The sequence below is a fragment of the Protopterus annectens genome, chromosome 6.part0 (assembly GCF_019279795.1).
Source record: "Protopterus annectens isolate FY-2018-M chromosome 6.part0, PAN1.0, whole genome shotgun sequence".
Lineage (NCBI taxonomy): Eukaryota > Metazoa > Chordata > Ceratodontiformes > Protopteridae > Protopterus > Protopterus annectens.
The window spans coordinates 980,017,750-980,033,801 of NC_056737.1; the positions used below are offsets into that span (position 1 = coordinate 980,017,750).

At 43.9% G+C, this 16,052-nt stretch overlaps 1 protein-coding gene across 1 annotated transcript in view; it reads right to left on the bottom strand.

The window, feature by feature from the left end:
* SEL1L (SEL1L adaptor subunit of ERAD E3 ubiquitin ligase) overlaps window positions 1-16,052 on the bottom strand; it is a 579,007-nt gene that overhangs the window by 203,379 nt on the left and 359,576 nt on the right. The window lies entirely within an intron of this gene.

Genomic DNA, 16,052 nt, shown 5'->3' on the forward strand with positions numbered 1-16,052 from the left:
AATTCATAATTATTAAGAAGACCAGTTAGTCACAGCTTACTAGACTATTTGTGCTGTTACTATACATAACATTCAAATTATTGCCAATTAAATAATAATGAAAGGAGACTTCTTTGCTAGTTTTTATACATATAAAACACTGGTACCACAGACTTACACAATATAAAAATACGCAGAACAGATAATACAGCAGAGATGATACATTAGTACACTGTACAGTTATGTATTCATCACATCAGTAATGAGCCAATACCTTTGAAGTGTAAACAAAATTCATGTAGAATACAAAAAGTGGGATGCAGGTACAATGGCAATCTATGCAATCAATCTCATTTTGACGTGGTCTCATTTTGACATAGTCTTAAAACAAACGGGCATGAAAAGAAACTCTGAAACCAGTTCCAACTACTGGCAGCTTGCTAAGTGGAAAAGGCATTTTTTCCTCAACCCATTTCCTGATCTTTCTGCCATTCAGTATCCGTATTTCGAGACTCGTTCTAGCTGGTCCCTGACATTTCAAATGGTTACCTATTTAATGACCTATGAATATTATCTGTTGAAATGGCTCCAGGTTGGATTTTGGCATGTTCACAGTGATCTCCAAAGAGTCAGCAGATATGGAGTAGATGCTTCCTATATCGAGTGAGACTACCCCAGGAAACCACCACTAGCGACTACATCTCCATATAAGGGAAAACTCTAGATCCATATAGCCTGAAATGTATTGCCAAATCAGACAAATCTTTGTAAACGCAACCCCGGAGTCAAAGTCAGGGCAAATGGTAGAGATTAAAACCTGTAGAGAATGGTCCATGCCTGTAATTGCAAAAATGTTTTATACTGGTTTGCTATTCTAACATGTGTGTTGCCATTCTGAAGGCCTGAACAGCACATCTTGTCTCCTGGGAGGAGTAACTAAAGAGTGGCCAAGTGGAAGGACATCTTAAAAGTGAAGATATTCAGGAAGCTTAGATCTAGAACGCCTGAGATCCCTTGATTTTTCTGCCCAAAAATAATCTAAAAACAATACTACAGTCCTTGCTAATCTTGTAGGAACACCAGATTCAAGGTTTAAAAAAAGACTGAGCACTTTTTCCTTCTCTCATTTTTCTGGTTAGGGATTGTGAACATCAGACAAGTACTGCCAAAGAGAGGGCAGAGACAGCCAAGAGGTAACCCTAATTTATTACACTCCTTTTTCATGACTCTGTATTAATGGCAAACTATGGGGAGGGGGTGGGGGGTGTTAGGTGAGAAACAACACATCTCCCTGACCCACATCCTTCTGGAAATGGTTGGGTGAGGAGTCATGACTATTATGAATTCAAGTCTTTGCAGAGATGCCCAAAACTATCATGGACCCCAACCTCTAGCCTAATCTTGTTGTTGAAGCCTAGAGCTCGAGAGAACCTGGAATCCAGGAAAGTCCTACTGTTGGGACTGTGGGTTTTAGTGGCATCATAGTCTCTGCTGATCCCCTTACATTCTGGTGAAGGCATGCCTTGGAAGGAGGTTTGCACCTTTACAGCTGTAATGAATTGGTCCTTCCCCCCTAATAGTTTTTAGTCTCATCCATTGTTGGCAAAACAACAGAGGGCATTTCAAACTCATGGGCTATGAGTTACAAACAGCCTTCAGAACAGCATAATTCTGGTTGAGGAAAGTTACTAAAATACATTCCTAGCTTCACCTATTACCTTTCTTTTTTGTTTGAAGACTGTGAGCACAGTGGAGTACGATAACCCTCATGTAGCCATCAAGGTCACCACAGCCTGAAACCCCTTTAATTAAGGATGTTTTAAATGCATGCAGTAAAGAAAGTTAGTTGAAGGCAGGAGTACAGGAAAAATAGACAAGTCAGTTCCTACTGATCTAGAAGCCCAGTCTAGAGCAATGTATACAACTCTTGTCACAAGGCTGCAAACCATAGTGGTCATAGAAGTCTATGCCTTGTACAGAACTTCGAAATAACGGTCAACTATTAAATCTAAGAAATGTTCTGCTTAGTCTAACACTTCTCTGTTTAAGTAAAGCATATGAGATAGGTTGTTCAACAGCCCCAAGGACAGAGTGGATGAGGTCAACATGTGCTTTTTGAACTAGGACAGGAGCCTTGATTCTTTGTCAGGGGAATAAATGCCCTGGACAGGAAGACAGAGGATTACCCTTCAGGGCTACTACTGCTGAAATGGTCATATCTGGTTTGGGACCAATAACCTATAACTGAACTCTTTGCTGTGGGTGGGGTCCACTCTGTTTCCATGGATATGGAAGCCATAGCATCAAAATGTTCTCAAGCAGGAAGCAGAATCCTTTAGTATGTCTACTAAAGGGGAGAAGCACCAATGAGGACTGCTCTGCTATCCTACATGCATCCTGGAGGCTTCTAAGGACTAATGCTTCACATCTCCTGCATTAAACACAGGGGTTATCCAAAGTTAAGAATGTCATGATGAGTTGGAGAAAGAATATCTCCTCCCTCTTCAACATCCTTGGAAAAAGGGTCACCTTTTGGGGTAGTCTCCGTATGCCCAGTCTTTGCTGTTGCCTCTCTCAGCCACTTTGATTCTACTGAACTTGAACCCAAAGCATCGGGTGAGTTTGTCAGACCCTGCTCCTGTATGAGTGGACTTTGGGGATCATGTCAGGAAGAAGGACTGGGATATCTGTCAGATATTTGAAATGAAGTCACTGCCAGAGATGTGACGTTTCTGAAACACTGACTTAGTTAAGGTGTCAGAGATGAAGATTGGTCTGCTGGTGACAGAGGTAAAGACATTCAGGAGGCCAATGTCCACGCATCGAGCACTGTTTATGCCAATGACAGCCTATATGGTGCCTGACAGACCAATATCAGATGAGCCAATACAAATTTGGGTATACTAATGTCAGCAGAGTGAGTGTTTGATAGACACTGGATGACCTGAAGTCCAACAGTGACTCTGGCAGCTAGCACAGAGGACTCTGAACTGTAATTGAACTGTTTCCTGTGTCTGAGGTCAGGGCTTCATTTCTTCCATCATCATTTGCTTACTGTGCTACTCTAAGTCACTTAACCAGACAGTCCTTCTGGGAAGTGGGCTTACCTAGTCAACAAAGAGACAAAACTGAAAAAAAAAAAACAAACAAAAAAACTAAACACAAACAGGTAAGAAAATGGATGTGTGAAGCAGGGATTGCTGGAGCCAAATGCAGTGTCCTCAGCATCAGTTGGGACTGGCAATTGGGAAATGGAGGACATTTTCACTCTAGTCAATTTTATGGTGGCAGCCATCAAAATAAAATTTGTAACAACTTATGGTGTCCTCTTCAACAGTGAAGGGAATGACAATGCTTGGATAAGACAGACATTCACAGAGAGGGGGCTCTGCCATAGTGGAAGGTGAATAACAATAACGGTCTACAGACAACAAATATTCACAGACTGACTTTGGATTGCACTTTAAGCGCCATCACCACCTTAAATTATCATAAATCTAAGGAAGAGCAAGAAGAGACAGATAACTTCAAAGTTAGTATGTTTATGGAACTTACTAAACTCCTTCGTACATTCACTTCTACAGACCCAATAATGAACTAGAAAGTGTAGCTGGAGGGGAATTATCTGTGCTCTTAAGACACCATTTCACCTCTACACTCATAATCCAGTACAGTGATGATAAACTCCATCTCATGATACCCAGAACCCAGTAGCATACCCCCCATGACCCCAGAAAATCACAAGGTGTATGTAAACAATTTAATTTCCCTCACTATAGAGACCAACACCACCCTCTTTGGTGATTCCAACTATCCCTCCATAAGCTAGGGAACATAAGTATGCATAAAGATTCCTGGAGTTTACTAATGCCAGCTCTTTAGACCAAGAAGTCCAACCCCCAACAAGGGACTCAAAAATGTTTGACCTGGTTCTCAACAACCTAATCCCCATCCCCCACCCCACTGATCAGCACCTATAGTTACCAAATCACCAGCCAAATCTATCCAATGTGCAGTAACACTAAAGTGCAAGACCCAAATTAATCTGTAATCCCTCCATCTTCAGCAGCTACTCCAACTAACAGACAACCTGATAAAAACCAAACGCCTTCTCACCCTGATGACCCCACATGTAACCTTATTCACAGATAACATTTGCCCACCTACAGCTTACATTAAAGCCTCAGTCCCCATAAAGGATAAACACAGTGCCAAATTTAAGAACAAAACCATTTGGTGGGCACCTAATACTAGAGGAACAGACTCATAGCCCGTAAAACAAAATTAACAGCTCATCAGCAAAAGAAGAACTTAAAAAGATTAACAAAGAACTTAGAAACAAGACTTCCAAGATGGCTGCACATTGAGTAAGACCTTGACTCTAGCTCTCTTAGTGTGAAGAAAGAAAATAAACAGAGAAGGTAACTTTTTGTGTTTATGGGTAAATTTCAGCGACTGGCTATTAAGTGTACTACATTGAAGCCAGGAAAAAAAGAAATACAGAGCACCTGGAAAAAACAGCTACAAAAAGTGAGAAAGAAACATTGACTGGAAAGTTCTGCATTTGTCCAGCAAAAAGCAATGCAACCTCCATACATGACTTACAATAACTCACAGGAAGATACAAGACAACTTCACACTGACCTGGTTAAGATAAACAAAACACTGCTGGAGAACATCAACACAAACAACAAAAGTCTGGAAAAAATGGAAGAAGCTTTAAACAGATATTCAGATGAGGTGATAAAGCTGCAAAAATCAGAAGATGAAATGAAGAAAAGGCTGGCTGAGTATCGACTGTTCAGAAATAAGAAGTTATGTACTCACCATAACGTTCCATCTGAGTAGGTGGCTTCATTTGTCTGCAACCTTTGGGTCTTGGATCCGACATCGGATCCGAGCCGGCAACTTATTATACAGCTATGGATCCGAGCGCCTAGCTCCTCCCCTCACCCATAATCCCCTGCCAACCCCAAATGGCCTCAGATCAAGTTTGCCCTCCTACAGATACCTGGAAAGGTGTCCCAACAGGAAAAGGCAGGATAATACAAACAAGACTAACTCTTCTGAAGGCCAGGGGAAAGGAGGGGGGGATGGTTGCAGACAAATGAAGCCACCTACTCAGATGGAACGTTATGGTGAGTACATAACTTCTTAATCTGGAGTAGGGACTTCATTTGTCAGCAACCTTTGGGACAGAGTCCCCAGCTACCTGAATCTTGGGTGGCCATCATGGAAGGGTGTTCCGGAGCACTGCGGAGCCAAAGGATGCTCTCCCTCTGGAAATGACGTCCAGTTTGTAGTGGTTGATAAAAGTATGAGATGAGGCCCAAGTGGCCGCCGAGCAAATATCATCCAAGGGAACTCTAGATTTAAAGGCAGCAGAAGTAGATATGGAGCGAGTGGAATGTACACGGACTCCCTGAGGTGTGGGCCTCCCAGACGCTTCATAAGCTAGAAGAATACATTGGGAAATCCAGCGTGATAAGGTGACCTTCGAAACGGCTTTACCCAAACTGAATTTGGCAAAGGAGATGAACAGCTGATCGGATTGTCTGTGACCAGCAGTTCTATGAATATAGAAATGCAGCTGCCTGTGTACATCTAGAGAATGCAGCTTCTACTCTTCTTTATTTTGATATTTAGGGAAGAAGACTGGTAGGATGATGGACTGATTGATATTGGTTTCTGAGGCCACCTTGGGTAGGAAGGAGGGATTGGTCCTGAGGTATACTCTATCCTGGTGAAAAACCAAGTAAGGAGGTTTCACGGAAAGGGCTTGAAGTTCCGAAACTCTTTTCACTGAAGTGATGGCTACCAGGAATGCTGTTTTCCAGGACAGATATTTAAGTTCGGCCGAGGCAGCTGGTTCAAAGCGAGAAGCAGTCAAGGCTTGAAGGACTAGTAAAAGATCCCAAGGGGGTACGGCTTCTTTGATAGGGGGCCTGAGCAGAAAAGTACCCTTGAGGAAGGTTTTGCATAGCTTAGCTGACATCAAAGGACCGGTCTTATGTCCCACATGGTAATGGGAAATGGCTGACAATTGTACCTTGACTGTCGAACAACTAGCCCCTTGCTGAAAAAGTCCGGTGAGGAAGTCCAACACAGACGTTAACGGGGCAGTGAAGGTGTCCAGATTATGATGTTCCGCCCAGACAGAAAAGCGCTTCCATTTGCTGCGGTAAACTTTCCTGGTGGAAGGTTTATGCGCTGCAACCAAGATGGCTTTGACTGGTGACGAGATGCCGGGAGTCCTGATTAAGAGTGGAACTGGAGCAGCCAAGCTGTCAGCTTCAGGTTGTCCAGATTCGGGGTCGGTAAGCCTGATGGATGGGATATTAGATCCGGGCTGGGATCCAGAATCCAGGGCGGATTCACCGAGTGAGACCACAGGCAAGGGAACCAAGTTTGCCAAGGCCAGAATGGGGCAATGAGGATCATTCTGCTCCCCAACCGAAAGGCTTTCTGTAAGAGCTTTAGCATTAGGGGTAGAGGAGGGTAGGCATAAAGTAGACCGGGTGGCCAAGCATGCACCAGAGCATCTCTCGGGGCTTCCCCTGGTGGGGGAATCAGAGCGAAAAAGCTGTCGCATTTCGTATTTGAGGGAGAGGCAAAGAGATCGCAGCAGGGTTGCCCCCATTTTGCGAATATCCACTTCGCTACTTTGGATTTGGGAGACCACTTGTAAGGGGAAAGAATGGTGCGGCTGAGTTTGTCCGCCAGAATGTTGGCCCATCCCGGAATGTGCGTTGCGATCAGAAAGCAGTTGGTGGAGATCGCCCATTCCCACACCCTCATGGCCTCTCGGCAGAGAGGGTAGGACCTGGTTCCCCCCTGTTTGCTGATGTACCAAACAACTGACATGTTGTCCGTCTGTATTGCAATAGTTCCTACGGGGATAAGGTTCTGAAGTGCTTGCAACACTAACAGCACCACCCTCATCTCCAAAACAATGATATGCAGGGAGGTCTCTGTGTCGTCCCACATGCCTTGGACTGTTCTGCCTGAGCAATGCCCCCACCCACCCGAGGCGAGAGGCGTCCGTGGTCACCGTGACGAGAGGGGGAGGAGTGCAGAAGGGCCGGCCTATTTGGAGGTTCGGGGACTGGAGCCACCATAACAGGGCCCTCCTGCAAGCCTTGCTGATTGAGATAGGGTGGTAGAGAGGAAGAAGTTGAAAGGACCATTGCACTTGGAGGGTCCAATGTAGTACCCTCATATTTAGGCGAGCGCATGGAAGAAGTGTTATTGCCACCGCCATGGAGCCCAGTGCCCTCAGGACCAATTCTGCCGGTAGAGCTTCTGATTGGAGGATGGCCTGCACATGAAGTCTCAGATTATGTAGTCGTTCTGAAGTGAGGTAGGCTCGCAGACTTCTGGTATCCAATCTGGCCTCTATGAACTCTAGTACTTGTGTCGGAGCAAGGGAGGATTTGTCCGTATTGATTGTGATGCCTAACTGGGGGGCTAGGCGGAGAAAATAGTCTCTGGCTGAGCAGAGTAGATGCCTCGTTGGGGCGGTCAGGAGCCAGTCGTCCAGGTACGGGAAGACCTGCATTCCCTGGAGTCTCAGGTGGGCCGCTATTACTGCTAAAACTTTGGTGAACTCCCTGGGGGCTGTGGTGAGGCCAAAGGGAAGGACCCTGAACTTATAGTGGCTGGCTCCCAGCCGGAAGCAGAGAAACCTCCTGGATCATCTGTCCATTAAAATGTGGTAATACGCATCCTTGAGGTCTATTGAGCACATCCAGTCGTTCTCCCGCAAGAGGGGGAGAATAGATTGAAGAGTGACCATTCGGAATTTTTCCTTGGTTATCAACAGGTTCAACAGGGAAAGGTCTAGAATTGGTCTCAAGTCCCCCGTCTTTTTTGGCACCAGAAAGAACCTGGAGTAAAACCCTAATCTGAGCTGGTCTGGGGGGACAGGCTGGATGGCTCTTTTTTCTAGCAGCTGCTGGATTTCTGCGGCTGCAGCCTCCCTCTGATTGGGTGGGTACATCGGGGAGGTTCCTGAGACTGGGGACATGTTGCATTGGGAATTTGTAACCTCTGGATATGATCCGAAGCACCCAGCGGTCTGACGTGATGGACTCCCATGCTGCCAGATGCCTCGAGAAGCGCCCCCCGACTGCCTTCAGAGTGGAGCAGTCGGGCAACCCTTCATGGCTGTTGCGTGGGCCGATCAGAGAAAGATTCTCTGGACCCAAAGTTTTTCGGGGCCCCTCTGCCTCTTGGGCGCATCTTCCCTGTCCTCCTCTGCCACGGAAGGACTGGTTGTCCGGAGCAGGTTGGGAATGTTGCGACTTCCGGAACTACATCTTCTTCTGTCCCTTTTGGTTCTTCGAGAAGGACCTCTAGGGAGCAGAGAAGCGGACTCCGACGGCAGACAACGTCTTCCCATCCTTCTCGCTCTGGACAAGTGTCTCGCGAATGGTCTTGCCAAACAAGGCAGAACCAAAGGGGGTGTTCGCAAAGGATGCCTTAAAGGGCTCCATGAAGTCACCGTGTCGGAGCCAGGCCTGGCGTCTCATAACTAGGTCCGCTCCGCTAGTTCTAGTGGCTCCCTCAGTGGCGTGGGACAACAGCCGCATAGAGGTATTGGAAATAGATCTTAGAGTGGCCATACGAGTGGAGTACAACTGCTTGTCCTCCGCCGACATGGACTCTGGGGGGGAAGCAGCGCATTCTTTAATAAGATCTCGCTGCATCCTGATGACATGTGCCATATAGTTCAGAGACCTTACTGAGAAGGTCGCTGAACTAAACACCCGCTTCCCAAGGTGATCCATCGAGCGGGACTCCTTGCTCAGTGGATGGACCGAGGGGCTCTCCTGAGCTAGTTCCCTCTTAGTGGCTGCCATCAACATGGCATCTACGGGGGGACCCTTGCTCCAGTGGGACCCGTCTGCGGGGATGCTCAAAATCCTATCCGGGCATTTAGGGACTGGCTCCACAGTGTCCGGCTCCTTCCACGCCCTGGTGGTGATAAGGTCCACCAGGGGGTCAGCCGGAGGGGACACCCAAGAGGTAGATGGGCCTGCTTCGAATGCCTCCAGGAACACGTACTCGGAGGAAGCCTTGAGGGCAGACCACCCCCCCGATCCTTAGCATTTCCATGATGTCTCCAAAGGAGACATCCTCAGGGGGTGACCTTGGGGAGCCTTCCCCTTCATCCAAGTCCGTGTCCTCTGTTAAGCACTCGGGGGAGTCCACGTGCCTCCTCTTACACTTGTGCTTGCGAGGCACTTCCTCGGAGGGGCTGTCCGAGGAGGTCTCACCAGCAATATCCTGCTTCAATGGAACAACCTGGAACATCGAAGCAGGCTGTCCCTGTGGCCGGGTGATGGAAGCCTGACCCAGCAGAGAGGGAGTGCAGGGTGGAGCCGAGACAAGGGCCGGGGGTCCGGATGCTCTCAACAGAGCCTTCTCCACTGCATCGAAGGCCGAGGGGGAGCCGATCTCCCTGGGCTCCGAAAGCAGACTCCCACTCGGAGTCGAAGAAGGGATTGGAACCGGTGCCAAGACCGTCAGATCCGAGGGACCAGTGTGCTCCGACCTGGATGGAGCCGAAGGCACAATGAATCCCTCGGATCCGAAGCTCGCCCCACGGCTCCGAGAGGTCGGGTCCGACAATGGAACCAACAGACTCGAGGGCAGGGGTGGATCTGAAGTACCCAGCACTGTCGGCGCCGACCCACCCCCGGCTCCAACGCTGCCCGGCTCCGAGTGCTCCGAACCGGGAAAGCGGGTTGGAGAAGGAGTTATCGGAACAAAGAAAGGTGTCGAGCTCCCACCTGAGAGGGGGGGGGGGAGGCAAGAGCACTCCCATCTGCAGCTGGGCCTGGATGAACCTTATTATCCGGTCCAAGTCTGCATCAGACAAGCTGTAGGTGGATCTTGAAGAGGCCACCGAGGCAGGCCTGGAATGCCGCCTCGATGACCTCGACGGAGATCGGGTCTCCTCCGCCTCAGGTCCCGGGGAGAAGCAAGGAGATCGGATCCGAGGAGGAGGAGACCTGGAAGCCGTGGAGGTAGAAAGCCCGCTTAGCTGGGGGGCCCGAAGCGGAGGCCTCGGCCCGCCGCTTGTGATGCTTCTCCCTCCTTTTCTCCCTCCTGGCCTCTCTGTCCTCCGGTGCCTTAGTGGGAGTTTGAATCCCGGCCGGGGGAAGGGGGGCAGGAGTGACCACCATCACAGGCTGAGGAGGTGCCGCGGGAGTAGCGGAGGCCGAAGCCGAATCCGGGGTAGAAGTCCCACCAGGATCAGCTTCAACCTCCACTCTTTCAGTGCTCTGGGGTTGAACGCTGCACAAATGGTACATCCCGAGGACAGGTGTTCAACCCCAAGGCACCGAACACACACACTGATTAAAACACTAAAAAATTAGACTGATTAGACCAAAAAAAAAAGAGTCACTTATCCGAAAAGTGCCACGATATCTAGCTGTCATACTTTAGAGTGGCAAACTAGATCGGAAGTCATTTGGGGTTGGCAGGAGATTATGGGTGAGGGGAGGAGCTAGGAGCTCGGATCCATAGCTGTATAATAAGTTGCCGGCTCGGATCCGATGTCGGATCCAAGACCCAAAGGTTGCTGACAAATGAAGTCCCTACTCCAGATGAGATGTTTCAAAAAATAATAGAATTAGAGGACACAGCACGTAGCAAAAATCTAATATTTTCAGCTATACCAGAGAAGCTGGAAGGAACAGCCTGCATTAATTTTATGAAAGCACAAATAAGCAACTGGACTGGTATTCCACAGCAGGAGTTGGTAATTGAAAGGGCACATCGTGCGTATGTGCCAAACTTGGCTATGAGAAAGCAACATAGACCTTTAATAGTAAAGATGCAAACAGCAGAAGGAGTTGATTCTGACAAAACTGTGGCAGAAGGACAAAATACTAAAACTGGGAGACAACAGAATGTTTGTGGAGAATGAATACTCATTGTACAGCAGGCAGAAGAGGACTAAATTCATTCCACTATTCAGGGAATGTTGAGATGCGAGTGTGAGAGTCAAAATGCTGTATCCAGTGTCTTTAAGGTATTTTTCCCTGGAGGGACACAATCATTTTTTGATGAAGTACATGCTAAAAAGGAAATACAAAATTTTGTCCAAAAAAAGTAAGCTATGAAACAAACAGATTCCTCTTCTTGTTCAACTGGTAATAAAGACCACAGAGAGACTGTACCTGTGAAACCCTTTCCACTGTTTCAATAGAAAATGTTGGAGAGAAGGAAGGAGGCACAAGAGTTAACCAGAAGAACTGAGAGTACACTGGAAATGAAGCAGAAACAGGATTTGGGAGACGGAGATAAACAGTAACAACACTAGTAACTTAATGTGGGATTGCAATACAATCATTTTATTTGTGAAATATGACAGAATCAGAAAAACTGGAAATATTGAATTTTTTTCAGAATCTGTTGGAGTTGTGGGGGACTCTAAAGTATATGCCCTACTTCATGTCATTAATGTTTGGAAAAATGCTTTGGGGAGAGGAGGAGAGGGGAGAAAGTTAACTAAGTAAAGAAAATGTTCTATTTTTCTTAATAGCACTATTTTGTGGTGTATGGTTTTCTTTGCATGCTATAAAGTTTTCTCAGTTATTTTTAAGTGTAATGGGGACTGTAAATAGGTGCTGCTGCTGATGTTTCCCTTTCTTTCTCCATTCGTCTTGTTCAGTTTTAAAAAATGTAAACACTGCAATATATAAAAAAAAAAGCATGGTTAAAAGAGCATGACAAAAGAAAAAATAATGAGCTTTTTTCTCATTCTTGTATGGGGAAAATGACAGGATTAAGGACATCCTTAGATTGATTTAGTAAAAAGTTTTAAGACAAAGCATGTAAATGAAAATGAATATTGAACATTATGAATATTTTTTCATGAATGTATGCTTAGTAGCAATTCTGTACCTGTCCCTCATGTCTCCATGGAAACAATCTGATAAAGAGAAATCAACTGTCTGGTTCTCATGTCTTTATGGAGACAATCTGATAATGAGAAACTGGTTACAGTCTGGTGGACAGTGATTGGCTAGGGAAAAAAAAAAGAAGAGAGAAACTGACTAGGACATATGTTCACTGAAAGCATTCAGGGGTTTTCCCAGCTGGGAAGGCTATAAAGATAAGACAAAACCAGTTAGCATTTAGTAGAAGCACAGGCTGTACCATGCTCAGCATGGATACACTTTCTTTTAAGTTAACTCAAGTCTATGAGCGTGGCTGTCACGTTGGGACATTTGTTCCTATTAGGAATGTAAAACTTCAATATTTGAAGATGTACATAGTTTTGTATGTTAGCATTAAAGTAATAGCTTTTAGGAAGTTACTGGAGGGTTTGTTTTTTTTTTTGTTTGAGGGCTTCCAATAAAACAAAAATTTTGTAAGATGTGACAAGGGCTCAGATGGATATAATAAGAAACAACTATATAAAATTCAACCTCCGAAACAGAGTATGCATGAAACACAAAAGCTGGAACCAGACATTTAACAAAAAGGGTGTTTTACATAAGGTGGTAATAATAACTTTTTAATACAATGATGCTTTCTGTAATGTCTTTAAATGTCAATGGTCTCATAGATAAATACAAAAAAGAAAGAATAGTGAACTAGGTTTAAAATGTAGAGTGCAAATAGCTACGTTACAGGAAATACACTTGGAAAGAACTAAACGTGAATTTGATAAAGAAAGGTTTTTAGGATGGTTATTCAGCGGAATATCTGGGACAAAGGAAAAGAGGAGTGCTTATATTAATTGCAAGAGGAGCTCCAATAGTGGTAAAAGAGGACAAAAAAGATAATAATGGTAAACTTGTAGTGCTAAAGGGCTACGGGGAAGGGGGGAGAATTACACTTGCACGTACTCATATTCCAAGGAAAACTGCTATAATGGAGCTTAAGAAAATTCTTGGAGAAATAATCAGTTTTCAGCAAGGAATATTACTTAAAGGTGAGGACTGGAATTTGATCTGCAGCAGTGAAGATGTATCTGGAGGGCACAGAAGGGAAAGTATAATAAAGGAGGGTAGAGTTTTGAAGACATTTATGCAAATATTTGGCATGGAAGATATAAACTCAGTGATAGGAGTTCAGAGTGAATTTACATATTATTCCTCAAGATATGAAAACAGGGCTAAGTTAGAAATAATTTACATTTGATAGGAACATGTGCACTTAATTAAATATCTTGCACCCAATAACTATTTCAGATCATGTGCCAATTATAACTAAAATAAAAACACAGGGTAATGAAATAAAAATGAGACACTGGCACTTTCCCATGTAGATTTTTCAGGAGCTATTCAAGAGGATAGAAATTACTTCTGAAAATATAGCTAGGGAGTGGGACGAAATTAAGGTGGTGTTTAAAATAGGGTGGAAATAAAAGAAAGGGAGCTATGGTTAAGAAGTAACCAACCTTATTTAGAGGGTGTGACTAATATTAAAGTATTGCAGAACAGGAGGATTCTCACAGAAGAAGAAGAGGATCATCTGCAGAGTGCTAAGCAGAAAATAAAGCAGCACCTTAATAATGTACACAAGTTTAGAAAGACTGCTGTTAAGCAGCTGTTTTCTGATAATAACTTAGAGCACAGAAACTTTTAGCAAAACAACTCAGTCTACAGAAAGTAGAAAGGGCTGTCACCAAGCTTAGGGAGCCTATGACAAGGATGGTAACAAGAGATCCTATACAGGTATAACAAATAGTTTGGAAATTCTATGAAAGTCTGTATAAAGCAGAGAAATATGGAAATCAACAAAAGATACAAATGAAAATGTTTAAGAAAGAATTAAATGGGTTCATATTACGTTATCGAAAAATAACGCAATCGAACCATCAAAACTTTGAAATGTCAGCATTTCGAAGCTTGTATAGTGGGGGGGGGCTGTGCCCCCACACCCCCGCTAAATATATATTCCAACTCTGAGATCGCACTACAGTGAGGAAAAGGCAAATATTCCAATCCTCACAGTACTGCAATCCCACAATGCGATCTTCGAAATGCAGCCATTTCGAAGTTTTGATGGTTCGATTACGTTATCTTTTGATAACGTAATAGGAACCCAAATTAAATATGCCAAGGGTTAGAGGTAGAAGAGGCTCAATTACTAATGGTTAGGATAGGAGGAGAAGAAATAAAAATTGTGAAGTATAACCAATCTACAGAAAGTCCCCATGAACAGATGGTATTCCTGTGGAAGTTCGGAAACTAGGTGGGAAAACGGATAAAGATCTGGAAGGCTTTGTTTAACAGTAATTTAAAAGGAGAAGTACCAATATCCTGGAAGAAAGCTGCGGTAGCTGTAATAACTAACCAGGGTCAAGACCCATCAGATCCAGCTTCATTTTAATACTAAACTATGACACGTCTATAACTCCTAAACGAGTGGCAACAGTAATGCCAAAATTGACAGATATGGATCGATGTGGTTTTGTGGATGGATCGATGTGGTTTTGTGGAGGGGAGGCAAACATTTGACATATCTCCTCTACCTGGAAATGCTCCTGCTCTCACCTATCCTAACCTGTCCTCCTACTATACCTTCTCCTACGGACCTCCCTATTTCAGTTATGTAATCTGCCTCCAAAGTACCCTTCCCTCGTTAGGGTCTACATTACTGATATAACAATGACCTTTATTGAATCATCCTATTTCAGTTATGTAATCTGCCTCTTGTAATTTATACTAAGTACACACCCCTCGTTAGGGTCTACATTACTGATATAACAATGACCTTTATTAAATCATCCTATTTCAGTTATGCAATCTGCCTCTTGTACTTTATACTAAGTACACTCCCCTCGTTAGGGTCTACATTACTGATATAACAATAACCTTTATTAAATCATCCTATTTCAGCTATGTAATCTGCCTCCAAAGTACACTCCCCTCGTTAGGGTTTAAATTACTGATATAACGATGACCTTTATTAAATCATCCTATTTCAGTTATGTAATCTGCCTCTTGTACTTTATACTAAGTACACTCCCCTCTTTAGGGTCTACATTACTGATATAACAATGACCTTTATTAAATCATCCTATTTCAGTTATGTAATCTGCCTCTTGTACTTTATACTAAGTACACTCCCCTAATTAGGGTCTACATTACTGATATAACAATGACCTTTATTGAATCATCCTATTTTAGTTATGTAATCTGCCTACAAAGTACACTCCCCTTGTTAGGGTCTACATTACTGATATAACAATGACCTTTATTGAATCATCCTATTTTAGTTATGTAATCTGCCTACAAAGTACACTCCCCTTGTTAGGGTCTACATTACTGATATAACAATGACCTTTACTGAATCATCCTATTTCATTTATGTAATCTGATTCTTGTACTTTATACTAAGTACACTCCCTCGTTACGGTCTACATTACTGATATAACAATTAACTTTATTGAGTCATCCTATTTCAGTGATGTAATCTGCCTCTTTTACTTTATACTAAGCACACTCCCCTTGTTAGGGTCTACATTACTGATATAACAATAACCTTTATTGAATCATCCTATTTCAGTTATGTAATCTGCCTCTTGTACTTTATACTAAGTACACTCCCCTCATTAGGGTCTATATTACTGATATAACAATGACCTTTATTAAATCATAATATGTTTTGACTACTGTATTTTCCTCTAGTTTCTATACTGCTGATGTAACAATGACTTTTATTGTATTCATGTTTTAACTACTGCTTATTTGCTTCATGGATTAATCTCTTGCATATCTCATTTTTTGTATATACAATCGACCTTGATGATTCTTGTTCATATTCATTTTGGAGCTTTTCTTCCTGGGCCTCCACTGAAAAAGGGCTCATCTGGGCCTAATAAACTTTCCCGGTTAACAAACTGCAAATAAATAAAAAATTAACAGAACACTGATGATCCACAGGGAAGCAGAATGTAAGAAAATATCATTGGTGTTGGTAGGTCTTGATGCAACGAAAGCATTTGACAGAGTAAATGGGACATTATGAGCAGGGCAATGGAAGCATTTGCATTTCCTGAAAAAAAATGATAATGTTGATTAGGAGGATACATAAGGGACTAG